The sequence below is a fragment of the Musca autumnalis genome, unplaced genomic scaffold (assembly GCF_047663935.1).
Source record: "Musca autumnalis isolate F117 unplaced genomic scaffold, ASM4766393v1 scaffold_4, whole genome shotgun sequence".
In the NCBI taxonomy this organism is placed as follows: Eukaryota; Metazoa; Arthropoda; class Insecta; order Diptera; family Muscidae; genus Musca; species Musca autumnalis.
In genome coordinates, this window is record NW_027411977.1 from 164,001,828 (window position 1) to 164,029,073 (window position 27,246).

General features: G+C 35.0%; 1 protein-coding gene across 3 annotated transcripts in view; it reads left to right on the forward strand.

The window, feature by feature from the left end:
- The window catches only part of Klc (kinesin light chain), a 394,492-nt gene that overhangs the window by 68,203 nt on the left and 299,043 nt on the right, over nucleotides 1–27,246 (forward strand). The window contains exon 1 of one of the 3 annotated variants that reach the window (XM_073986274.1): nucleotides 16,503–16,751. The exons of 1 other annotated variant lie outside the window; for it this stretch is intronic. The gene's annotated coding sequence lies outside the window, so the exon portion shown is untranslated. Of the gene's footprint in view, nucleotides 1–16,502; nucleotides 16,752–27,246 lie in introns of those variants that run through there. One more of the 3 variants, XM_073986276.1, reaches the window with a different exon arrangement.

A 27,246-nucleotide genomic window follows, 5' to 3' on the forward strand; every position in this document is an offset into this window, starting at 1 on the left:
CAAAAATTTGCTAATATAAAATAAAAAAATTTTAATTTGCGAACATTTTTTCGGTAAGAAAATTCCCCAATGGAGTGGTGTTGGAGGATATGTCGAAATCTTAACTGAGGTTGGGAAGACAATATCAAACCTATTTAGGAGATGAAGCAAGAACAGTTCAGCTTGGATTAAATGGAGAGCGGAGGAAACACGCATGGTTGCGATTGAATTCAATGGAGAATTTTTATAATTCCTGTTAATGTAATAAAGTTCTTAATATTTTCTTAATATTATTTGTGTAAAAATAATAAATGCATTTTATTTGGTCTGGGATATTTTGTAATGGCTTGCACACATTCCGCAGAATGTATCAAAACACGTGCTTTGGACTGCATCCTATTCTACCCCAAAGGGTTAGTTAAAATGCAATGCCAAAGGGTCAGTTAAAATGCAGAGCCATAGGGTCAGTTAAAATGCAGTGCAATGGAGTGCATCTTTCTGGAGTCACGCTCTTGTAAAAATCATGAGTGAAAATGCATAATTTGATGCACTTCAAAATCACTTGTACATATGATTTAACTGCCTGTTTGGAGGCAAACTTTTTGCTGGGTATATGTGGGAGCTACATCCAGATCTAAACCGATTTCAATGTAATTCAGCAAAATTATTTCTAGACCAAATTCGGCCACACACTCCGAATTTCACTAAAATTGGACAGATATAGCGTGATTCCAGCATCAAATCCATGAAATCGACCGAAAATATATACGGGAGATATATCTAAATCTGAACCGATTTCGATATAATTTGACATAGCGTGTTGCATGCATGAAATACATGATATCGGCCGAAAATATATATGGGAGCTATATTCAAATCTGAACCGATTTCGATATAATTTGGCACATTTATTTCAAGACCAAATTCGGTCACACATTCCAAATTTCATTATTTTTAGTGCATCAAATACATGAAATCGTCCGAAAATATATATATGAGGTGTAGTGATGCGTACATATCTCATATGATAATATAAAGCCTCTCCTACATTAATGTCAACCTCCCCGACCAGTGGCGGACCCTGTTGTTTTGCAGAAGAGGCTCTGACGTCCGATTATTGGCGGAATAACCATAACATCTGTTTCTAAGAGGAAATGTTTAGAAATCGCATCATAATTATGGCAGGTTCGGAGGCCTGAAATTATAAATAACAAATCCAAATACAAGATAGCAGCCCTATCACCGAACTAGGTATCGTTGGTCTAATCTACCATCGACTGCCGAATAAATCTGGATTCGAGTATTTACAAAGAAGAAAAATAACGAACGGAACTATTTGATGACGAACAAAGGCTATGTTAAAAGGATAAGATTTGCACAAAGGAATGTCAGAACGCTCTATCAATCTGGGAAATTTGCTGAACTGTCAAAAGAATGTGATCGATTGAATATCAGTGTATGTGGTCTCAGCGAAGTCAGATGGAATGGATGTGGCGAGGTACGCAATAGAAAAGGTGATATACTACAGTACTCCGGAATGCCAAACCAAGATGATAACCACATAAGAGGCGTAGGGATATTTTTGACAAGGTCATCTCAAAAAGCCCTCGTAGACTGGAAGGCAATATCGGAAAGGATTATTACTGCCAACTTAAGAACTAAGCGTAATATAATTACTGTAATACAGTGCTACGGTCCCACAGAAGAAAGCGATCTAACAGAAAAAGAGTCATTTTACAGTCAGTTGAGCAACCTACTTTCCCATATACCAAAGAAAAATGTTGTACTACTGCTCGGAGATTTTAATGCTCAAGTGGGATGTGACAATGATGGGTACGAGAGTGTCTTAGGAACCCACGCACTTGGAAATCGCAACACTAATGGCGAACTACTAATAGAACTGTGCTGTAACTTCGATCTCAAGATAGGTGGTTCGCTTTTCCCTCACAAGCGAAACCATAAAACTACGTGGAGAGCTCCCTCTGGCAATTATGAGAACCAAATTGACCATATTTGTATATCAAGAAAGTGGAGCAGTATGCTATGTGATGTACGCAACAAAAGAAGTGCTGAAATCGGAAGTGACCATTATCTCGTTTTAGCAGAGGTAAAACTTAAACTATCCCAGCAGAAAAAGAAGAATGTCGACTCACAAAGAAAAACCTTTGATATCGAGAAACTAAAAAACAGCACAACCAAAAATATGTTCATAGACAAAGTATGTAATATCAACATAAACTCCCTTGATACACTAGAAGAGAAATGGAAACGATTTAAGGACAATGTAACGGAAATATGCACGACAGTTTTAGGATTGAAGCGAAAACAACAAGATGCCGACTGGATAACGAGTGAAACATGGGAACTAATTGAAGAAAGGAAAATCGTCAAGGGCAAAATGCTTTCTGAAAATGCTGAAGACAAGTTGGAACTGTTCAGAGAGAAGCACAAACAGTTATCCAAAGATATTAAAAAGCATGTAAAAAAGGACAAAAAGTCTTATTATGGTAAAATGGGGAATGAGGCTCAGACAGCTGCTAACAAGGGGAACTCAAAAGAACTCTATAAAATTTTAAGGAAATTGAGTGGCAAGGATACACTCATAAGTAACACGCCTGTAGAAGATGAAACAGGGTCTCTCGTGACATCAAAAGACGAACAAACAAAAGTTTGGAAAAGACATTTTGAAAAAACGCTGAACATCAGCCAAAACCACCAAGCACAATTCCTCATCTCAAAAATACACCCCACAAATGCAGAGGTAAAAATAGAAAATCCTTCAATTGCTGAAATAGAAGAAGCGATTAATACCCTAAAACCCGGTAAAGCCCCAGGCAACGACGGTATTCCAGCAGAATGCTTTAAAGTCTGTAGCAATATAATGGCTGAAAAACTACACCCGTTATTCAAACAGATATGGGAGGAGGAAACTATCCCACAAGTCTGGAAAGAATCAATTATAGTGAAACTTCCTAAAAAGGGTAACAGAACAAAATGTGGCAACTGGAGAGGCATATCCTTACTGCCATCAACACTACAAATTTTCAACAAAATAATTTTAAATAGAATAGCCGAACCATTAGAAAAATTGTTGCGAAAAAACCAAGCTGGTTTCCGAGCAAGGAATTCATGCATCGACCACATATGCACAACAAGAATCATCATTGAACAATCCGTAGAGTATAACGCAAGTTTATATCTAGCATTTGTGGACTATGAAAAAGCGTTCGATGCCCTAAACAGAAAATACATATGGAGCTCACTTCTATCAAAAGGAATACCCAAGAAACTAGTGACACTTATAGAAAATAGCTATATTGGTACGACTTCCAGAGTGTTGCACGAAGGACTCCTCAGCGAAGCGTTTTTTACAACCAGCGGAGTGCGACAAGGCTGCACATTATCACCGCTATTATTCGTCACAGTTCTTGACGCAGTGTTTGGAAATCTAGACTCAACACTATCTGGTCTAAATTGGAATTTGTTCGACAAACTTGGGGATCTGGAGTATGCAGACGATGCCATTTTACTTACAACAACATACTCAGATATGCAAAACAAATTACTCAACCTGTCAGAGGAATCATTAAAAGTTGGTCTGAAAATAAACTGCGGCAAAACAAGAACTATGAGGATAAATGCCAATAATAACAACCCGTTTATGATATATGGAGAAGCAATACAGAATGTGGACCGTTTTGAATATCTTGGTAGCATTTTATCAACAAAAGGAGGTACCACGGAGGACGTTTATAACCGTATTAGAAAAGCCCAAGGAACGTTTGCGTCGCTGAAAAACATTTGGTCATCTGAGACATTAAATATAAAAACAAAATCAATATCTTCAATTCTTGCGTGAAATCTACGCTACTGTATGGATCCGAGACATGGCTTACCAATACCACATTAACCAACAAACTTCAAGTATTTATAAACAGATGTCTTCGCAACATATTAAAAATATGGTGGCCACAAACTATATCTAACGAACGTCTCTGGAATATAACAAATCAACAGGAAATAAAATCTGCAATAACTCAAAGGAAATATGGCTGGCTCGGCCACACTCTTAGAAAAAGCGAAACTGATATTTCCCACTCAGCTCTCCATTGGAATCCCCAAGGACGACGCAATAGAGGCAGGCCGAAAACAACATGGAGAAGAACACCAACAACAGAAACCAACTTATCAATCGATCAATTAAAATATATAGCAAATGATAGAAATGAATGGAGAATCTTTGTAAATAGACTAAGTTTATAATATGTTACACGTTTATAAACATGTCATAATAAATAAATAAATAAAATACAAATCTGAACAGATTTCGATATAACTTGGAACATTTACTTCTAGACCAAATTCCGTCGCACGTTCTAAATTTCATTGAAGTATAGCGTGTTTCGTGCATCAAATACATGAAATCGGTCGAAAAAATATATAAGAGCTATATCCAAATTCTGAATCGATTTCAATATAACTTGGAACTCATATTTCTAGGCCATATTCCGTTGCACGTTCCAAATTTCATTGAAATCGGATATATATACCGTGTTTCATGCATCAAATGCATGAAATCGGCCGAAAATATACATGGAAGATATATCCAAATTTGACCCGATTTCGATATAGTTAGCACATTTATCTATAGACCTAATCTCTCATACATTCCAAATTTCATCAAAATCGGGCAGATACAACGCGTCTGGTGCTTCAAATGACTTAAATCGGACGAACATATATATGGAAGCTATATCCAAATCTGAACCGATTTCGATATAGTTTGGCACATTTATCTATCGACCTAATTCCGGCTCGAGGTGGCTCTAAGTCTATCGACTTATCAGTTGATGAAACCGTTCGGCCACCGATGTGCCACTACATCGGCAAACTTTGGGAGATCGTCAATGAGAGAGCACATCAAAGATGGCTATTGGAACCTGGTTGTAGGGTATCCAAGGCGATCTGGCCTGTGGTTTCTCGTCGAAGAACGGCTTCCCTCCTCTCACTTGATAAGTTAGGGATGAAAATCGCGGTGGGACTTATAACAGGTCACTGCAGAGTGAGATCTCTAACTTCAAAATGGGACGACAGTGGCATTGACTACTGCAGACTATGTGAAGATGCGGAGGAGATAGAGACTGTCGAACATCTGCTTTGTAGGTGTCCCTTGTTGCAAACATGGAGATACCGAACACTGGGTAGATATGAGATAGACACTCTGACATTCCTGTCTAACATAGATTCCATCGACCTACTTGACTTTGCCAAAAATCTGTGTAAGAAATCTAACCTAGTTTCTTTCTGTGTATAGGAAGGAACTCGTTTTTTCTTGATAGTATGTTGGCTCAGACCCAGAACAATAGCAATCACCTGATATTTTAATGATTAACTTATCTTAATGCCATGATTGACCCGTATTATGGAATAGAAGTCGTAGGAATTCTAAGTTTCTCGATCAAAAATACCCAATTTTCAGTAGAATTTCAAGTTTAGGCTTAAGTCTCGTTTAGGTGCATCTCTCGGATCGGGCTGAAATTTTCACCATAGGTTGTCCTTGGGACCCTGATCACAACTGTATATATCTTTCCCGGGGAAATCCATACTTCCCGAGATATGGGTCTTGACATTTCGGGAAGTCCTACTTTAACACCATTACTTTATTTATGGGCACCTCTCGGATCGGGCTGAAATTTTCACCATAGGTAGTCCTTGGGACTCTGATAACAACTATATATATATATATATATTTCCCGGGGGAAGTCCATACTTCCCGAGATATGGGTCTTGACATTTCGGGAAAGTCCTACTTTAACACCATTACTTTATTTATGGGCACCTCTCGGATCGGGCTGAAATTTTCACCATAGGTAGTCCTTGGGACCCTGATCAGAACTATATATATATATATATATATATATATATATATATATTTCCCGGGGTCCTTTAGATCAGTTAGCCTTGATGAAATGGATTGTTTTTCTTTGATAAAAATCAAATGCAGTAGGTTCTGACGGTTTAACTCTAAAGTTCCTTAAAATAATGTTACCCTTAATAGGAAACCATGTTGTTGAAGCGACTTCAACAACTAGTCCTAATACCATTCATTGCCTATTCAATTAGTTTTAGATTTAAAATTAAGATCCACAATTGTTGTGTATTTAAATTAAAAAATGAGCACGCGTTTGATTAATGTTTAAATAATACTTTATTTATTAAATAACTAACTAATAAAAATGGAGTCGAACGGTTTGATCTGGTTGATAGTTGAAATCGAAGTGAACAAGCTAATCATAACTAGTAAGTAAAATGGCTGTTACTAAAAATGTAACGAATACTAATTAGTACAAAAGATACATTAGCATTGAGTAGAAAAACTTAACATTGCAGGGTTGCCATCAAATATCAATACATCATGAAATACACCACACACAATCAACTGATCTTTATCTTAAATTGAAATACAATAATATTAGCAGTTATTAGAGATCCCTACAAGTACATAAATCAATTTGTACATCTCTACAGGCAGCGGCATACATTTTCCAAAAAGAGATAAGCGTGTTAACATTTCCAAAAATTTGCTAATATAAAATAAAAAAATTTTAATTTGCGAACATTTTTTCGGTAAGAAAATTTCCCAATGGAGTTGTGTTGGAGGATATGTCGAAATCTTAACTGAGGTTGGGAAGACAATATCAAACCTATTTAGGAGATGAAGCAAGAACAGTTCAGCTTGGATTAAATGGAGAGCGGAGGAAACACTCATGGTTGCGATTGAATTCAATGGAGAATTTTTATAATTCCTGTTAATGTAATAAAGTTCTTAATATTTTTGCTTTACACAAATAATAAATGCATTTTATTTGTTCTGGGATATTTTGTAATGGCTTGCACACATTCCGCAGAATGTATCAAAACACGTGCTTTGGACTGCATCCTATTCTACCCAAAAGGGTTAGTTAAAATGCAATGCCAAAGGGTCAGTTAAAATGCAGTGCCATAGGGCCAGTTAAAATGCGGTGCAATGGAGTGCATCTTTCTGGAGTCACGCTCTTGTAAAAATCATGAGTGAAAATGCATAATTTGATGCACTTCCAAATCACTTGTACATATGATTTAACTGCCTGTTTGGAGGCAAACTTTTTGCTGGGTATATATGGGAGCTACATCCAGATCTAAACCGATTTCAATGTAATTTAGCAAAATTATTTCTAGACCAAATTCGGCCACACACTCCGAATTTCACTAAAATTGGACAGATATAGCGTGATTCCAGCATCAAATCCATGAAATCGACCGAAAATATATACGGGAGATATATCTAAATCTGAACCGATTTCGATATAATTTGACATAGCGTGTTGCATGCATGAAATACATGATATCGGCCGAAAATATATATATGAGAGCTACATACAAATCTGAACAGATTTCGATATAACTTGGAACATTTACTTCTAGACCAAATTCTGTCGTTCTAAATTTCATTGAAGTATAGCGTGTTTCGTGCATCAAATACATGAAATCGGTCGAAAATATATATGAGAGCTATATCCAAGTCTGAATCGATTTCAATATAACTTGGAACTCATATTTCTAGGCCATATTCCGTTGCACGTTCCAAATTTCATTGAAATCGGATATATATACCGTGTTTCATGCATCAAATACATGAAATCGGCCGAAAATATACATGGAAGATATATCCAAATTTGACCCGATTTCGATATAGTTTAGCACATTTATCTATAGACCTAATCTCTCATACATTCCAAATTTCATCAAAATCGGGCAGATACAACGCGTCTGGTGCTTCAAATGACTTAAATCGGACGAACATACATATATATGGAAGCTATATCCAAATCTGAACCGATTTCGATATAGTTTGGCACATTTATCTATCGACCTAATTCCGGCTCGAGGTGGCTCTAAGTCTATCGACTTATCAGTTGATGAAACCGTTCGGCCACCGATGTGCCACTACATCGGCAAACTTCGGGAGATCGTCAATGAGTGAGCACATCAATGATGGCTATTGGAACCTGGTTGTAGGGTATCCAAGGCGATCTGGCCTGTGGTTTCTCGTCGAAGATCGGCTTCCCTCCTCTCACTTGATAAGTTAGGGATGAAAATCGCGGTGGGACTTATAACAGGTCACTGCAGAGTGAGATCTCTAACTTCAAAATGGGACGACAGTGGCATTGACTACTGCAGACTATGTGAAGATGCGGAGGAGATAGAGACTGTCGAACATCTGCTTTGTAGGTGTCCCTTGTTGCAAACAAGGAGATACCGAACACTGGGTAGATATGAGATAGACACTCTGACATTCCTGTCTAACATAGATCCCATCGACCTACTTGACTTTGCCAAAAATCTATCATGGCTTGGCAAAGGTCCATAAAAAACCAATAGTAATCAGACTCTTTTCACTCTTCCAAAACACTCTCATCTATACCTTAGCATCACTCTCTACATCTCCATCCTATCTGTGCTGCACTCACCATCGTCTCATCACCTCTACCCTCATCTCATAAGACTACATCAACACTCTAAATCTTCAGCAAGAGCCCACACAGGATGAACACAATGGACCAACGGCCTACGAGTAAAGCAATCACCTATTGTACTAGATGGCTGCGCGTCCTTAAACCTAACCTATCCTTATACACTCTGTTTCATGTCAATATCACATTTCAAATTGCTTTTTGGAAAGTTTATATTTTTTGGTTTGTAATTTTATGAAGTATCTTTCAACAGAAAATTTGGCTTCGATAACGTACCGTTATAATTTTTTTTTTTTCTTTCAAAAATCCCAAAAGTTGTACAGTTTAAATTGTTTCATCGGAATAGCACATTTTTTAATAACTGGAGTAAAAATGTAATTTTTGAATGCTACTGTTACGATTCTTTAAAATTGGAATAAATAAAAGCTATTTCAAGTTTAAAACGCTAAAATTGGTCGAACTATGACTTTAATACCGGGGAAATAAGACCTTATGAAAGCTGTAGACTTTAATTGTCTATAATACGTTAACAATTTGGCATAAATTGACAGTTTCTTCTTAGTTTTATGAAAAACTAAAGAAAAACGAAGTAATGAAGAGACATAGTGCAAAATAAACCTGAAATTCTACTGAAAATTGGGTGTTTTTGATCGAGAAACTTCAAATTCCTACGACTTCTATTCCATAATACGGGTCAATCATGGCATTAAGATAAGTTAATCATTAAAATATCAGGTGATTGTTATTGCTCTGGGTCTGCGCCAACATACTATCAAGAAAAAACGAGGTCCTTCCTAAACACAGAAAGAAACTAGGTTAGATTTCTTACACAGACATAAACCAGGAGAACCAAGAAGTGAAAGTTTCTGCTAGTTTCCTTATAATATTCATTATACCCGCCACAGAAATTCCACCTAGTTTCTTTCTGTGTATAGGAAGGAACTCGTTTTTTCTTGATAGTATGTTGGCTCAGACCCAGAACAATAGCAATCACCTGATATTTTAATGATTAACTTATCTTAATGCCATGATTGACCCGTATTATGGAATAGAAGTGGTAGGAATTTGAAGTTTCTCGATCAAAAATACCCAATTTTCAGTAGAATTTCAAGTTTAGGCTTAAGTCTCGTTTAGGTGCATCTCTCGGATCGGGCTGAAATTTTCACAATAGGTTGTCCTTGGGACCCTGATCACAACTGTATATATCTTTCCCGGGGAAATCCATACTTCCCGAGATATGGGTCTTGACATTTCGGGAAAGTCCTACTTTAACACCATTACTTTAAAAAAAACCATGCCCTGACAACAGTGTTTGCTCAAATTGTTGTTGTTGTGTGCCGCATTCTGATTTATGTTAAGACAAAATGTCTAACAAAGAAAACGCACGTCACTTGTCGTACAAAACTCAGAACAATAAGAACAAACAATAAACCGCTTGCCGCACTATATTGAAAAAGCCACACTGCCTTTTATTTTCCCAACACAACACTTAACAATTGAGGATTTGCCACCGAAGACATCGCTAATAAAACTTACAGTCCACTTTAGGCCAACTCTCTCGATTGTTCACATGTTCTTCACATTGTTAATACCATTATTATGACCTCTGGGTTTCCTTCCCTGTGGAAAATAGCTAAAGTGATTCCTATTCGTAAGTCTGATGCAGCTAATGACTTTCGACCTATATCAATCATGCCTATACATTCGAAAATGGCAGAGCACATATTAAAAAAGCAAATTTTGTGTCACATATCTTTTCCTTCTCTATTACATGATTCTCAATCTGGGTTTAGGCTTAATAGGAGTACAACATCTCTATTAGTGGGCCTAACTGACATGATTCGGCATATTACTAGTAACAATGGTTGTTGTGTTCTTGTATCTATTGATTTGGAGAAAGCCTTTGACAGGATTAGCTATGAACTATTGGTTTTTAAACTACCCCATAATTTTGCGTTTTCAATTACATCCTGTGCTCTAATTGAATCGTATCTTGGCTGTAGATATCAATATGTTTATGCCGGTGGTAATCATTCAAGTTTGTTGCCTGTTGTGAGTGGTGTCCCACAAGGGTCAGTGCTAGGCCCATTAATCTTTATCATGTTTCTGAATGATTTTTTTGCTACAGTTGCTTCTGAAAATTGCCTTCCTTATGCTTTTGCGGATGATATCCAGCTATTGCTTATGTGTGATGTTGCTTTCCCTGATGTCATGCAAAGTGTTGTAAATCATGTTAGTTCAGCAGTAGCTAATTGGATGTTTACAAATAAGTTATCTATCAATGTTAACAAAACGAAGGCTATGTCCTTTGGTTTTCCTTTCGATTCTGAAATAGAAGTCCGATATAATAATATACAAATTGAATTTGTTGATTGTATAAAATGCCTTGGTGTGATTGTTGATAATGCGCTGACTTTTGAAGTTCATATCAATTCATTGGTTTCCAAAATTAACTTTATGTTAAGGAAGCTTTATAGCACCGAATTATATCTTTCGAATGATACTAAAAAATACATTGTAAAAGCATTGATAATGCCTGTGATCATGTACAACATAGAAGTATTTTCAGGAACATTTGGTTATGTACTTAAGAAGCTTCAAATTGCCTATGATAGAGTAGTAAGATTTGTCTATTCGCTTAAAAGATTGCAGCATGTCACTACTTTTGTTATTGATTTTTTAGGTTGCAAATTTCGTGATTTTATTAAATTACGAATGTTCCTTCTTTTCTACAAATGCTTTAAGATGCAGACGCCACTTTACTTTGTAAATTTATTCAGTTTTACAAGATCATATCGGAACCCCCAAATTCGCATTCCTTTGCTCACACCTCCACTAGAGAGATCGTTTCTTGTTCGAGTATATAATGTATTGCCACTACCCTTAAAAGTGTTTGGTCTTTCATTAGTTGTATTCCGCAGGAAAATGTTGGAGTATCTTGTTTCACGTTACTCCCAATTTTGATCTATTTATATTAATTTTTATATAATCCGCTTATTGCTCAAATGCTTTAAATATTTTTTCCTATGCTGCATACATGTGAATTTGAATGTAGTCACTGTGTCGTATTTTGCTTGAAATATTTAGGCACATCACTGAGTGGTTCATTTCATATTCAGATGTAAATGTAGTTTTTATTGGAGTAGTTCAAATTCTTACTTTGCATTTAATTATCTTTTCATAAAATATTTGTCTTTGAAATTCTCATTATTAAAAAAAAATAAATAAAATAAAAAATTTAATATTATTTATACATATTTATATTGCTCTTAATATAAATGCTGTATTTCTTTTGGAGTAGTTTAAATCCTTTCCATTCTTGGAGTATCAAAATTCAATTAATCAAAATGTTTTTTATTTACATATTTTATTTTATGATTACTGCCCCCTTTTTTATACATAGTAATTATTATTATTATTTTTTTTTTTTTTGAGTAGTTCTAATATCCCTCCCTTCTTATATTTAAGCTATTTTATATAATAGCTGTGTCTGGTTACCCTAAAATTTGTAACAATTTGTACCAATTGTTGCTGGAAGTCGTCTGTTAACACAAAACACCAGCAAAAGAGAGCGATTCGAGAGAGACATTTTGACAGTTCTTTCACTGAGAGCTTGCAAATTCTTGCTGGACAAATTTTTTCTAGCAAGCACTTGCAAGCTCTTCTTCTTCCTGAAAACAATCAATCAGCTGTTTTTAGTTTTTTTTTTTGATTTATGTTTGTGAACATTAAAAACAATTTTATTGTCGAAATAACATAGTCTAATTGTATTGTTTTATGGAGAACAAATTTGTAAAGTGGAAAAATACTTTTTTGTTCCATTTTCTTTTTTATTTTTAATAAAATACAACGTGTTTGCTTCCTTTGTTGGCGGACAAATTGTTCTGTTTTGGCAAGTCAGCTGATTGCTTGCTGGTTTTCGCTGGGAAGGTGTCTGTTTACTTTTTAAAATTTTCTAGCAAAAGAAAATAAAAACCCCTTACTCTCTGAGAAAGTTCTTGCTGGACAATTCTTGCTGGGAAAGTAACCAGACAGACTTAATACTAGCAAGTGCTCGCTACTTCGTTAGCGGAGAATTCACACGAATATAAAGGAGGATAATAAATAAAGAAATTAAAATGCAGAGTATAGTTTCACCCGTTCCTATTTACAAATTCTTTAACCAGTAAAGTACGACAGTTTAAGGTATTACCACATATTCTTTCTGAAAATCATACCTGTGGTTTTCAAATAGAACTACATAAATCGATTAATCGATTTGTGTTCATTTTGCTTTATTGATGTAGCTAGAAGCTATCAACGGAAAAAATCTGTTTTCAAAAAATGTGGGCCGTAGTATTTTTAAAACTATATTCTCAACAACTATTGTTAAAACATTTGGTACCCTACGCTACATCGAATATGGCATAACTAAATCCCTTTAGTAATGAAAGTACTTAGCTCAACCGTCACTTCAATGTTCCTCGGAGGGGCAAAACAGTTGAATTGTACTACACTAAGCAGTATTTCATTAAGAACGGTTCGATTATCTGCTTGCTTACTGTATTATTGGCATTAAAAATAAGTGCAAACAATGACAATGTCTTAAACATATCATCATTGGGCATTAATTACAGCATGTAAACTCCTGGGATTTAAAAAATACAATTCGAAATGTCATATTTTATTGGTATTTGTGCCATTGATCTTTATTAAGTCTCTCATATTAGTGGGCTGTCTTATTCCCGACTTCTGTCTTCAGATGAACCCATAAATTTTCAATGGGGTTAATATTTGGACTTTGGACTTTAGTGTCGATGTCTTCGTTGTAGTTGTATAACAACCAAGTCCTACGTAAATAAGATTTACGTCTGTCTAGACTGTCTTGTATTGGTAGAGTTTATATTATAATTTTCAGTGTCCAAAAACCCAATTTTGATATTGTCGATTAAATAATTTTTCAATGTCTCCGTATTTTACCAAAGCCCTTGCTTTATATACAATCCCATGCCACAGAAAAACGGATTGTATAGACAAAGACTGCTCTCACCAATTTTATTAACATTGAGTTTGTTGACAGAACAACTGAATTAAAAATACAATTGTAATCAGATTTTGTTCAAACAAAAACTGTATGTGGTTAGTTTTTGACGAAATCTACATCCTCAGATAAATGTATAAATGAAAATATTGCATTTTTTTAAATCGCCTTCGAAAAACGTTGAGTATTTTTGTTTGGGTCGGTTAACAGCATATAATATGATGCGGTGCTCTTGAACCTACATTAAACGAAAGGAGCTTACACCTGGGAATAAAAAATCGCCTGAGCGCTTTTTAAATAAATCACGGTCAAAGTTCACATTTTTTGGAGGTTTTTAGGTTTTCACGCCCTATCAAAATTGAATAAAGAAATTGTTGTAGCATCGAAAATTCTCTACAAAATTGTCCTTTATGATATTTTTGTAGGTTTTACCATTTTTAACATATAGATGTTCAGATTAGGACAATTCACTGAATGTATCGTCTCCATATGAAACAATGTCATGACTGCAATTTCCCTACTTTAACTTATATATCGCAAAAATGGTACAACCTAGGAAAAAATTACGAAATTTTCACAAAAATGGTAAAACCTAGGAACAAATCGTATGAGTAATCCTTTGTCTATACGATTCATTTTTTAACATCGAGCTCGTTTACAGAACAACTCAATTAAAAACAAAATTTTAAAAACATCTTGTTCTAACAAAAACTGTATGGTGTTAGTTCGACATCCTCACATGTAAAAGAAAATCTTGCAATTTTTCTCAAAAATCGACTTCGAAAATGTTGAGTATTTTGGTTTGAGTCTGTTGACAGCACTCAACATGAGTAATCCTTTGTCTATACACTTCATTTGTCTATGCCCTTACCATAACTTACAGTTCTCCGAACTTTACAGTATGTATTGCATTTTTATTTTCCAGGACTGTGAGAGGGTTGCGCCATTTTTTTTTTTTTTTGGGTTCCGTCGTAATAGTGCAACATAATTTTCATCTCATCAGAAAATATAACGTCATCAAAGTACTTTAACGGGCTTGAAATCTTCTGATTCGTTGCTTTATATTTTGCGGGGAGAGAACTTTTTTCCTAACCCCTCGTGATGAATACTTGTTATGTAATACTTTTCTGCCTTTTTCATGTAACACACATACTCCAAAATCGTTTTCAATTACAGAATTAATCTTTTGTCTCTGGTTTGGGACCTATTATTGATTTCATTAATTATTTAGCCATTTCTTCAAATTACAGATTTTGAAAATTCAAAAGTTATGACTGTACATCTAATAAAATAATAAACTGTATGGGGTTAGTTTTTGACGAAATCTACATACTCAGATGTAAAAGAAAATCTTGAAATTTTTCTCAAAAATCGACTTCGAAAAATGTTGAGTATTTTGGTTTGAGTCTGTTGACAGCACTCAACATGAGTAATCCTTTGTCTATACACTTCATTTGTCTATGCCCATACCATAACTTACAGTTCTCCGAACTTTACAGTTGGTCTGTTCCAGAACTGCAAGAATCTACTAATTTTTACTCTTTTTTCCGATAACATAAAAAGAAAAATTGTTATCGTAGTAAAAAATAGTAGCTTCTTGCAGGTTCTGGAACATAGCAAGTATGTATTGTATTTTTATTTTCCAGGGCTGTGAGAGGGTTGCGCCATATTTTTTGGGTTCCGTCGTAATAGTGCAACATAATTTTCATCTCATCAGAAAATATAACGTCATCAAAGTACTTTAACGGGCTTGAACTCTTCTTAGTAGCAAATCTGATTCGTTGCTTTATATGTTGCGGGGAGATAACTTTTTCCTAACCCTTCGTGATGAATACTTGTTACGTAATACTTTTCTGCCTTTTTCACGTAACACACATACTCCAAAATCGTTTTCAATTACAGAACCAATCTTTTGTCTCTGGTTTGGGGCCTATTATTGATTTCATTAATTATTTAGCGATTTCTTCAAATTAAAGATTTTGAAATTGAAAATTGAATAGTTATGACTGTACATCTCCATATACGATAAAATTCTTAATTGCAAATAAATCGTGGTAATATGCACAATTTTATTGCACTTTCATTGATTTGCAAACATTTAGTTATTACCAAAAAGTCAGGTCCATACAGTTTTTAGTTGTTGTTATTTCTGGCCGATTTCTGAATTTATTCCCTAATGTTGTCTTCAACAGCAACTCATTTGTTCAACAAACCAAACCCAACATTATTTATTGAACGAATTTTTGTTTTAATTTTAAATTGAAAATCAAAATTTTTACAAATACATCGTTTGTAATCATTTATTCTAACTGGATTTTAACGAATGAAAATCTTTTGTGCGACACCTGTTATGTGAAAACAAAACCAGGATCGGTTTGTATTTTTTGCGTAATTGATCACCAACTGCGACATCTGTTGCAATGGAAGATAACAAATGTCTTGTCTTTCTATTATCTAGTGGTTTACGATAAAATAAGTGCGCCTAGAAGTAAACTAAAAAAATTGAAATTATGTGTGATTTTTACGGTATTAAGAAGTTATAGCATTGTTAATTTTACACATGTCTTACAGAGGGCCAACTAAGTGAATAAGTACGTAATAATAATGAAAAATAAGGATTTTTGTTGTTGTTATTTTTTGTGGTTCCAGGACGAATTTTCTAAAACCCGGCCTTATCTCGCACATTTGCATCAACAGTGACCCACTGGTAAAATTTCAAGCTCCTAGCTTTAGCCGTTTTGGCTGGGCGTTGATGATGAGTCAGTCAGTCAGTCATTCACTTATCATCAAGCTCATTTATATATATAGATAAAATTGAACATTATACTGTAGTATGCAGCCTTAAGGTCGAAAGACTGGGCATATGAAAATTGAAATAAATAAATAAATAATTGTTTACAAAGGGATTTGACTTTTCATATTCGAACACCTCCACTGCCCGTTCAATTCGCCTTGACTACCTGTTTATTGTACCATGGGCAATGTCAAGTAGATAACCGAGGTCGTGCTGTACTGATGACGCCGATAAACCTGTTGGGTATAAATAAAGCCGCTGGAATCGGAATTTAATTTGACGCCGATATACAAAATGATTAGCCTGTGTATTTTATGGTACAATAGTATACAATAGTATTGACTACGATCTGTGCCAGAAATATATTAAATTCAATTTAAACAGTTTAAGTTTTACAATATATTCAATTAAAACGCATTGCGTCAAAGGTGCTTTCGTTATAATTGTAAGTAAAAAGTTACGACTCAAACATATAGGTACATATACAATTTTTATGAGTCATGGGCATCGCCTAAACATTGTCAATCATGTTTTTGCTTTTTATGTATTGCAATTAATTTACACTATTCATTGCTGTTTTTTAATATGTTGAAGCAATGAACTTTTTTATGAAAATGGTTTCATGTTGTGCGCAGCTCTCGAAAATATTTGTTTTGTGGTGAATGTACGAGTTGGAGGGGGTGGTGGGGGTGTGGTGATCGCAATAGACAAAATCCGAACTTTTACAAGTTAAATAAATAAAGTTGAAACTTCGTCAAAATATTTCATTTGCACACTCATGCATTGTTCCTCGAAAATGCAACTAAATGCATCATACAAATGATACATGTTTGCTTTTTACCTGCGTCAAAAATGCGCAATTGTGACGGGCTTATTCCTAGTTTAGCTATAAAGGTTAAAATACATTGAACTTTGGGCATAAGACGAGCTAGCCAACTATGCTCGGATCGGGATGAAATGTCTTTTCGCAGATAGATCTCGTCTCCCTGATCACAAATATATACAACATTTGTTGCGGAAGTCCCGTACTTCCCGAGATATGGGCCTCCGAAATTGCGAAAATTCCCCTGTTAAAGGCCGGCTACTTAGAGAAAATTTTTAACTTAAAAGAAAACTGAGTTCCCGTGTCCGAGATTGGCTCCTGTCCATAGGAGAAAGTATTAAATCTCCGGCCGAAAGCCGGATATTTAAGAAAAACTTACATTTAAAAAAAAAAAAAAATTCCCATAGTTGATAAACTCAACTTGTTCCGAACTCTGTTGCTTGCTTCACGCTCAATTTCATGTAGAAGAATAAAGGCCAAGTACTACCTAATGCAAATGCTGCCTGCTGTCGGGTAGATCTCGATGCCCTGATTACGAAAATATAAAATTTTAACGGCGGCCATAACCGGTTATTCGATTATTTGAACCGAAAGTACGGGTAAAAAAACCGGATATATAACTGGGGTTTCTTAACCGATATGAGTATCAATTGAAAGATTAGCTTAGGTTAGGTTTGGGGATGTGCAGCCACTAACTTGTGACTGCGTCACTCTGAGACCTCCTGGTCCATTGTGATCATCCAGTTGAAAACAAAGGAAAATGCTGAAAGAAAAGAGGAGATAGAAAAGAGAGAATAGGGGGAAGAAATAAAAAGAGGAAGTTATTAAAAAATTAAAGAATGAATAAATTACAGAAAGTTTAAGAGGGGAGGAGTAGTTTTAGAGAAGGAAAAAAGTTTAATTTTGATGGTAGGCAGAATATTTGAAACCTAATTTTTGATGATGTTGTAGATCACAGCAGGTTCCACAGTTGAGTAGAAAGTTAGACACGGTGGAAAGTGAACACCTACTAACCTATGACGTCTACGAGCCAGGGCCGGACAACGACACAGGAGGTGCTCGATCGTCTCCAACTCCTCCTCATCCTCACCGAGTCTGCAGTAGTCAGTAACATCCTCATCCCATTTGATGGTAAGGGCCCTGATATAGCAGTGTCCAGTAATGACTCCCGTCGTTACTCTAACTTCAGCTTACCTCAGGTTCAACAGAGAGTTCGTTCTTTTGACTGACAGAGACGACCATATGGATCTTGCCACAATGCACCTAGGTTCATTATGCCACAATTCTCTCCCTCTTAAATCAGAGAACGTTTCAATTTTTTGGAAGAAATGACAAATGGGTGGTTTGATGGAGTCAGCGATAGCGACTGCGATCCTCGTCTAGCTAATTCATCTGCTCTTTCATTACCCAGATAGTCGCGGTGTCCTGGTACCTAGCATAGCCAAAGCTGATCTGCACTTAGAACAACATCGGATTTGATGTTGCAGGATTTGATGGCTTTAAGAGCCACAAAGATAGTCAACGCTGCCTTCCAAATCGCTAAGATTTCAGCCTGGAAGACACTACAGTTGCTGTCTAGCCTGTAGGTGTACACTCAAGAGATAGCCTTTCACAGTAGACGCCAGCCCCGGTACCTTCCTCCATCTTGGAACCGTCTGTATAAAAAGCCAGACCGTTCAGAGGGTGGTTACTGCGGTTCCAGTCGTCTCTACTAGGTATAAACACGTCTATATCGTCAAATCTCAGGACTGGTGATATATAGTCGCTCAGTTTTCCGCGTTGGTTCACATGTATACCTGATTCGTTCAGGATACATCCATGCCCATAGGCACAACCGCGCCAGAGATCCTGTTCATGCAGCCGTAGGGCACTGCGAGTTGCTGAAACTCAGTAAGTGAAAGATTAAAATAACATCTTTTTAATGATTAGTTTTGCGTTAAGATGCTAATCTCGGTTTGGGAGTTAGAGAAAAAAGAGTATTTTCACAGTATTTTATTTAATTTGCTTTGGTCCGTTTAGTTCAAATCTGGTAACTCATTTTTAACACAGTTGACCAATCGAACTGAAACTTTGCACACTTTTCAGATTTAGATGACAATACATGAATATGGAATCAAAACCAATATTGGTACATTTTATAGTTTTTTAACGGTGTTTTATTTAAATTGCATTTCAAATCTGGTAACTCAATTTTGACACAGTTGCAGTTGACCAATCGGACTAAAACTTTGCACACATTTCAGATTTGGATGACAATAAATGAATATGAAATCAAAACTAATATTGGTCCATTTTTACCATTTTTGTTGTGTTTTTACGGTGTTTTATTTAAATTGCATTTAAAATCTGGTAACTCAATTTTGACACAGTTGCAGTTGACCAATCGCACTAAAACTTTGCACACTTTTCAGATTTGGATAACAATACATGAATATGAAATTAATCCAAAGATTGGTCCATTTTACAGTGTTTTACGGTGTTTTATTTAAATTGCATTTCAAATCTGGTAACTCAATTTTGACACAGTTGCAGTTGATCAATCGGACTAAAACTTTGCAAACTTTTCAGTTTTGGATGACAATACATGAATATGAAATAAAAACAAAGATTGGTCCATTTTACAGTGTTACAGTGTTTTATTTAACTTGCATTTCAACTCGGGTAACTCATTTTGCACACAGTTGCAGTTGACCAATCGAACTGAAACTTTGCACACTTTTCAGATTTGGATGACAATACATGAATATGGGCCCAATTTTTCCTACAGCTCCCATATAGCGGTACCACCCGATTTCAGGTATTTTGAGGATTTTATCTTCATTTTTGCCCGAATTCGCTGTCATTTGGCATTTCCAATGATACAGACGTTTCCCCACCAAAAATTGTGAACATAGGTCCAGGTTTATCTTCATTTTGAGGCCGATCTACAAATTATTTCCTAGTTTTAAGCGCATTTCTAGATAAAACACTGAAACTTATTTTTTTTAATTCTTGTTCTGTTCCATAACTTGCAAGAAGCTACTACTTTTTACTACGATAAAATTTTTTCCTTATGTTATCGGACAAAATAGTAAAAACTAGGTGACCCGGCGAACTTCGTCTCGCAGTCTGTTAGAAGTCGTATTACTGAAGTCGATGGCTTTGTTGTCGAGTTCAATTGCAAATGTTTCTTTGTTTTGAACTATTTAGGACGATCTTTGACGCAGATGCCCATTAGACAATTGTACTTTCGATAGTTGTCAGTTTGTCGAAGAAAGATGCTACTGAGAGGCAAAGTGTTTCTATTTTCCTCGAATCTCTGTCCCATAAACTGACAATTGGGCAACTGTAAATCGGGACTAAGATATATTTATTAAGCAAATAACATATTTTGCGACGCACAGTTGAAACAAAGTAGTATCGTAACGCCCCCCATTCGTTTCATACTCGATCGTTTTCTTCTTATCGGCACCTCCTACTTCTTGCTTTTGATACCCTCAGCCTTTAGGCCTCATCTAAATAATAGTTTCAGACCCCAAGGTTGTTGTACAAAGTTCTTTCAGACAATTTGGAGTCGATTTAGCCCTGTCCGCCCGTCTGTCTGGCTGGTGTGCAGGATAACTCTCGAACGGATCAACCGAACCGAATTTTGAACTTCGTAAAACCTTGCCCAAACTTAATTTAAGTTCGAAGTTGACCAATATTGGTCCATTCCTTCGGGTACCTCCCCCACAAAAGGGCGCAATCGATTTGGTCCAAAGTTTGCAAATCGTATTACTCCTTCCGGATATAGATCGGGTTTGAATATGGACCATATCAATCTACTCGTTCGTGTACCTACCACATGCCATAAATGCGGTTTAGGAGATCTGTCAGATAGTTTTGAAATTTTTTCAGCAGTCCATACTTCCTGAGATACTGGCCTAAAAACGCCAAGAAACCCTGACGGCATCATCTAAAATGCCAAATCCTGAAGATAACTCTCGCAGGGAGTTTCTGATTGGTCCAAACTTTGCACATCGTATTATTTTACCCAGTCCAGTCCTTCGGGTACCTCCCGCACAAAATTTGGGAAAAGTGGACTTTGAGGACTCGTCTCGGATCTATTTAATTTTTTTGTAGAATGTTGTTTTCACGATTCCTATTACAACGGTACAATTTTTTTCCGGAGTAAGTCCATGACACACTGCCGGCACATGCTTAAACTGCTAGTATGAAGAATAACTCTCAAATTGTTCAACAATTTTTTCAAAACTTGGTTTAAACTTGCTGTTTAAACTTATGTTTGCTTCTTTTTTGTTTTTGGTCAAAGGCTGAGGGTACATCTGACTGATACTTTCTTACTTGCTTCTTTTTTTTTTCTTTATTTTTCTCTCTTTTTTCTCTTCTCTTGTCTTTTCAGGTAATTCTGAACCTCTTATTTCCTTATGGATGATCACAATGGACCGAAAGGTCTCCGAGTGGCGTAGTCAATATATATATCACCAATATTTTTGAAAATTTAACATAGCTGAAGCCAAGGTTTACCCTTTTAGAATACGCGACTTGTGGTTCTATATTATACAAATTAAATATTTTTGGATAAAATGAAATGTTGTTGGACGTGGCAAAAAATATTGGCCTTAAAAGATAATTTGTGTGGAAGCTGTGGCTATATTTATGTTAAAAAATGGGTAAAAATGGTTTGAAGCCACCATGTCTTTTTTTGTTTTCTCTCGATTTGTGAGTAAACCTAAATAAGGATCATCTCACTAATGTATTACTTTTCAAAATTTGAACTGCTTCTACCATTAAATGATGCTGACATTTTGAAGCCAGTTTTACAGTGTTTTTTGACATTTTCTTCTAATTTCATTCCGCAAACAGGTTTTAGAAAAAATCGTACATAGGATTGTAGAACTCGCGATTCTGAGTTATTTGATATATATGTCGTGAATGTAGTCTACACAGCTTCATAGAAATCTGCATCCAAATACGGAAATTTTGTGTGAACATTTTTCTAAAAATCATATTTATCGAGCCTAATTTTTACATTTGTCATTCGATTTCCTCGTACTTGATTGCACATTTTAGTTTTTTACGTTCCGGATCTAATATGTCATTCCCCGTGAAAATCCATCCACTAAAACGCGAGTTACAAGAAAGTCCAAAGTAGAAAAATCACCTAAAATTGTTTTTGGAAATATCGCGTATTTTATCGCGTTTTCTGCGGTTCGCTTCCACTGCAATGAAACAAATAATACAGCATCTTCGTTTTAGCTGAAACAGAGATTTGAAAACTTCACTGATAAGGAAGCTACGTTAATTTTATCCCAAAAACTAATGTGTGATGTTACATCCACGGTTCTTGATTGATCGCCTTCAAACAGATATATATCGATATAGATTTTCATGGTGAACACTGAAATCGGATGCGGACAAAAATTGTATGCACTTTGCGCAAATTAGCGATATTTTATAGGTTTTTTAATGCTAAGATGCAGCCGATGCTACATCTTAGAGTCCAAATTAAATTTCGAAAAATATATACAAATTAACAGATATGGTCTTGCTGTACATGAAAATCACATGCGGACAAAACGATTTTGATAATTACGCGATTTACACGTATTTTAAAATGCATATAAATAAAAATGGGTTATTTGACCTCTATTTCCATTTCAGAAGCTTTGACATATATCCTCCTCATCAACCCAATTAGCTTCCCTAATGGGAAAGCTTTAATATGAATGTCAATAAAGCAAAGTCCGTCTATTTTGTTAGGAGATTTAAGCAAAATTAATGAAGTATTCCTATAAATTTTTACAATATTTTCTACTACATAATGCATGTGAAAAAAAAATATTTTTTCAAACAAAAAATTATTTTTTGACCAAAATATGTGTTATTTTGGCTATAACATCCAAACTATAACACCAATCTGTATGATTGCAGTCTCATTTGATACGCCGTGAAGCAATCTGCTCGCTGAAGTCACTTTGAGAGAACTTTTTTTGTAACAATTGTGCTCATTAAAATAATTAGCGTTTTTATAATATTTTCTTTCTTAAAAAGCGAAATGAAAGCGCCATAACTTTTGTCCGCAACAACCAAAAATCGCGACCAGATTCGTACTGGGAATCTTTTTCTTAACCTACATATCAAAAATCGTTGATGTAGCGCGAAAAAGTTATCCTTTTTTTCTGAAATGGAATATGAAATAATTGACAATATTCCTGATATATATTGACTACACATCCCCAAACCTAACCAACCTAACCTACTTGCTTCTTTCCAATTTTATTTATTTATTGATATTTATCTTATATTTAATATAAGATAAATAATATGGAAAGACATAGCATTAGCAGCAAAGGCTATCAGCTACGTAATAATTTACAAATGGTTGTAGATATTATACACGAATTTTACAAGAAGATATAAAATTAAATACTGAATTAATATTATTGGAGGATGATTATTCCTTTGTTTTGAAGAAATGTGCTTTGGTGTTGGCGTAATGAACTGCACTCATTAAAAATGTGTTCAACCGAACATATGACATCGGTGTCGCGTCTTTGGCATTTGTTGTTGACATTTTTATTTATCAGATGTAGGTGTGTTGTGACGGTGTGTCCCATTCGAAGCCGGGAGAAGATCCGAATTTTCCTTTTTTCCATATTGGTAGGATATGAAGGGCATTGACAGTCTTGATTTATAAGGTTATAGTGCCTGTGTTGAAAACTTATATATTGCTCTAGAATGTGTTGTTGAAAAGTGTTTTTTATTTGTTTTTTATGTCAAATTTTTCCAGTATATTATCTGCTATCAATGGAACAGTACAAGCGTATTTTGAAGCCGAATCCGCACAAACATTGCCGGTTAAACCAACGTGAACTGGGATCCATACCAGCTGGATATTGCTTTTATTTTCCATTAGAATATCACGTATTCTATTTATCGATGTCCATATGTTGTTGGAAATACTACAAACCGCTTTTACTACAGATAAACTGTCGGTGAAAACCACAGTTATTTTATTCGATTCCAAAGCAAAGTTAAGGCCATGTAGAATTCCGGCTGCTTCAGCTGTAAAAATTGATGGACTGTTTCTTAAACATTTTGCTCCAATTGTTGTACCATATTCATCAACAACCGCATAAGCAGAAGAAGAATTGTTTTTTGACGCATCTGTACATAAAAACATCCAATCAGGATGATTTGATACATATTCAGCAACAAGCTTAAGATGTACCTCATTTGGAGTGTCTTTTTTCGTAAATTGAGTAAAATTAAGTATACAACTTAATTTTGTGTACTTCCATGTTGGGAATTTAGAACTGTAATGTGTTAGTTTTTCCTTAAAAACCAAAATGTTGTTATAAACGCAATTATGGTAACATGGGGCGGCTTCGCCACTGGGGCGCCTTCGCCAGCACCGATTTTCTTGATAATTATAACTGCTACAGAAATGCCGTTAAAGGGAAATTTGTGAGTTTAACGAAGATCTTTCATCTCCCAAAAATTGGCATTTCTATCAAATATATGATTGCTGATGCACGCGGTTTCATGTTTTTGGGGTATTGCGAAAAATATTCATGGTAGGTATATTTTGTGATATCTCGTATACCTTTAGTGATATCAAAATTATATTTTATACCGTTAATAGACAACTACTGAAGAATATAAATCCAAATAATTTGCATGATAAAAGTAATTATAAATGTCAATATATTCATATTATGAACTATGTAGGGGGTGGGGCGGCTTCGCCATGATAGGGGTGTTGTGGGTTAATGTGAGAAATATGTCAGGTTTTACTTAAATTGTTTATTCTATTGATATACCACGCTATAATGTGAAGTTGAAATCAAATATTGTGCTAAACCTATCTAATTTCGCAAAAATTTCATTTTTATGACTAAATTCAAGGTACCTACTTCAATTAACGGCTAGAATATGTTTCCTTTTGCAAATTTTAGAATCATTTTTGATTATTAAATAGAAAACATGTTCCTTTTATGCATTATGTTGATATTTGGGAAGGAAATATGGTAAATGCCAGTTTAAGAGTCCGTTGATATATATCCAATGTCGATGGCGAAGCTACCCCATGGGTGGGGAGGCTTCGCCACTTTTTAGACATTTTGTAAATTCTCAAAAATAATATTTTAAAAACAAAATTATAATCATTTATATATCAAAACTTATAGTCAAGACATGCTAATATTCTTACCAAAAATAATATTTGGAAAAACCTTAAAGATGTCGATATGAGAACATTTTGAAAAAAACGTGGCGAAGGCGCCCCATGTTACCATATATATTATTTCAATTTCAATTTCTTCTTTATTGCGTGTAATATATAGAATATTTTGTAACAGTTATATTATAGCTTACTACAAGAGGTTAGGAATTTTTACTCCTTTTCTACTTTATAATTATTTAAATAATATTAATAGAAATTGTATCAGTTTTTAATATGTAAATTTAGGATAAATACGCAAAAAAAAACCTTTTTTTAGATATTTACATAAGTTAAGGAGATAAAATTACGATGATACTAAATCATTTATATGTTGATACTGGGAGGTTTGGCATTTTTCTTTGAACGTTTTTGTCAGCATATTGATCTTGTGCTGTACTAAATCGAAGCCAGTCAGTACATGAAGTCGTTGAGTAGAGTAAAGCCAAGGCAAGTTGTATATCATTTTAAGTATTTTGTTTTTACATATCTGTAGTTTTTTTTATATGACGTTGACCAAACTGGAGCTCCATAATACATTAATGGTTGGATAATTCCTTTGAATATTAGTTTTTTATTTTCGATATTTAATTCTGACCTTCTATTTATTAGTGGGTAGATCAGTCTGATTATTTTATTTATTTTGTCCACTACGTATGGAATATGGTTTTTGAAATTAATTTTAGAATCAAGTATGATTCCCAAGTATTTGACACTATTTTTCCATATAATATCCTGGTTATTAAACAGAATTGGTCTCTGAGGAATAAAACGTGTACAACGTTTTCTCGTGAAAAATATTGCTTCAGTTTTATCTGCATTAAGTACCCAGCAAAATTTGACGGAAGGGGTTCTTTGCGATGACGTGATTTCATGTCATCTTTTGCATTGGTTCAAAGGAAGTCGTGAAAGATCCGATCTTTTCATTAGGATTTGAACCAATGCAAAGGAAGTCGTGAAAGATCCGATCTTTTCATCAGCATTTGTACCCATTCCATCGATCCAATAGAGATGATGTTTGTGTTTTTATTTACACACCTGTTTATTTTCATTTTGGTATGTTCCAGTACTGCAAAAATCTACTAATTTTTACTATTTTTTCCGATAACATAAAGGAAAAATTGTTATCGTAGTAAACATAAGTAGATTCTTGCAGTTTCTGGAACAGACCAAAGTTGTTAGAACTGTCGTCGTGATGTTGTCTTACATTTCCTGCATATCAAACAACTAAAACTTCTAAACAATTGGTATTATATGAAGTCCCAACCATCGAGCTAAAAATAGAATCGGACTGCACACATTGCTATTTTAAAAGTTCCCTTGTCTGTTCTAAATCTGACATATGTAGAATGAAATCAATCAAATCTCGCTTCTTGGAATTTGAAAAAAAGTCCGAAACGAAGAGTAACAAGAATCTGAAAATAAAGAAGAAACTACTTTTGGAAAGAAACAATTAAAAATAAATTAATTAAGCATGAATGGTATTTTCCATAAAAAGTCTCTCCTCCCCGTTCGTTACATTTTGTTCTTAGAGATCCCTAAAGCAAGCCGGGTTGTAGATCCCTACATATTTCCGTCACTAAACAAAAAGTATAAATTACCAAAATGTTGTTATAAAATAACAAAATTATAAAATAAAAGCAATTTACGAAATTAAAATACTTAAAGGAGTGCATTTGGAGTCCATGTTGAAATCTGAACTGGTGATGGGAAGATAATTGAAAAAACCTTTTGTAAGATGAAGGAATATCAGTTGCGGAGAACGGAGGAAGTAATCTTTTGCGTTGCAGCGGTGGTGATTACATTGCAATTTTGGATGTAAACTTTTGAAAAACTAAACTGATAAATTAATTGTAGCTATTTCATGAATTCGTTTGAATTAATAAAGAGTTTTGTTTATCATGAAAACCATAT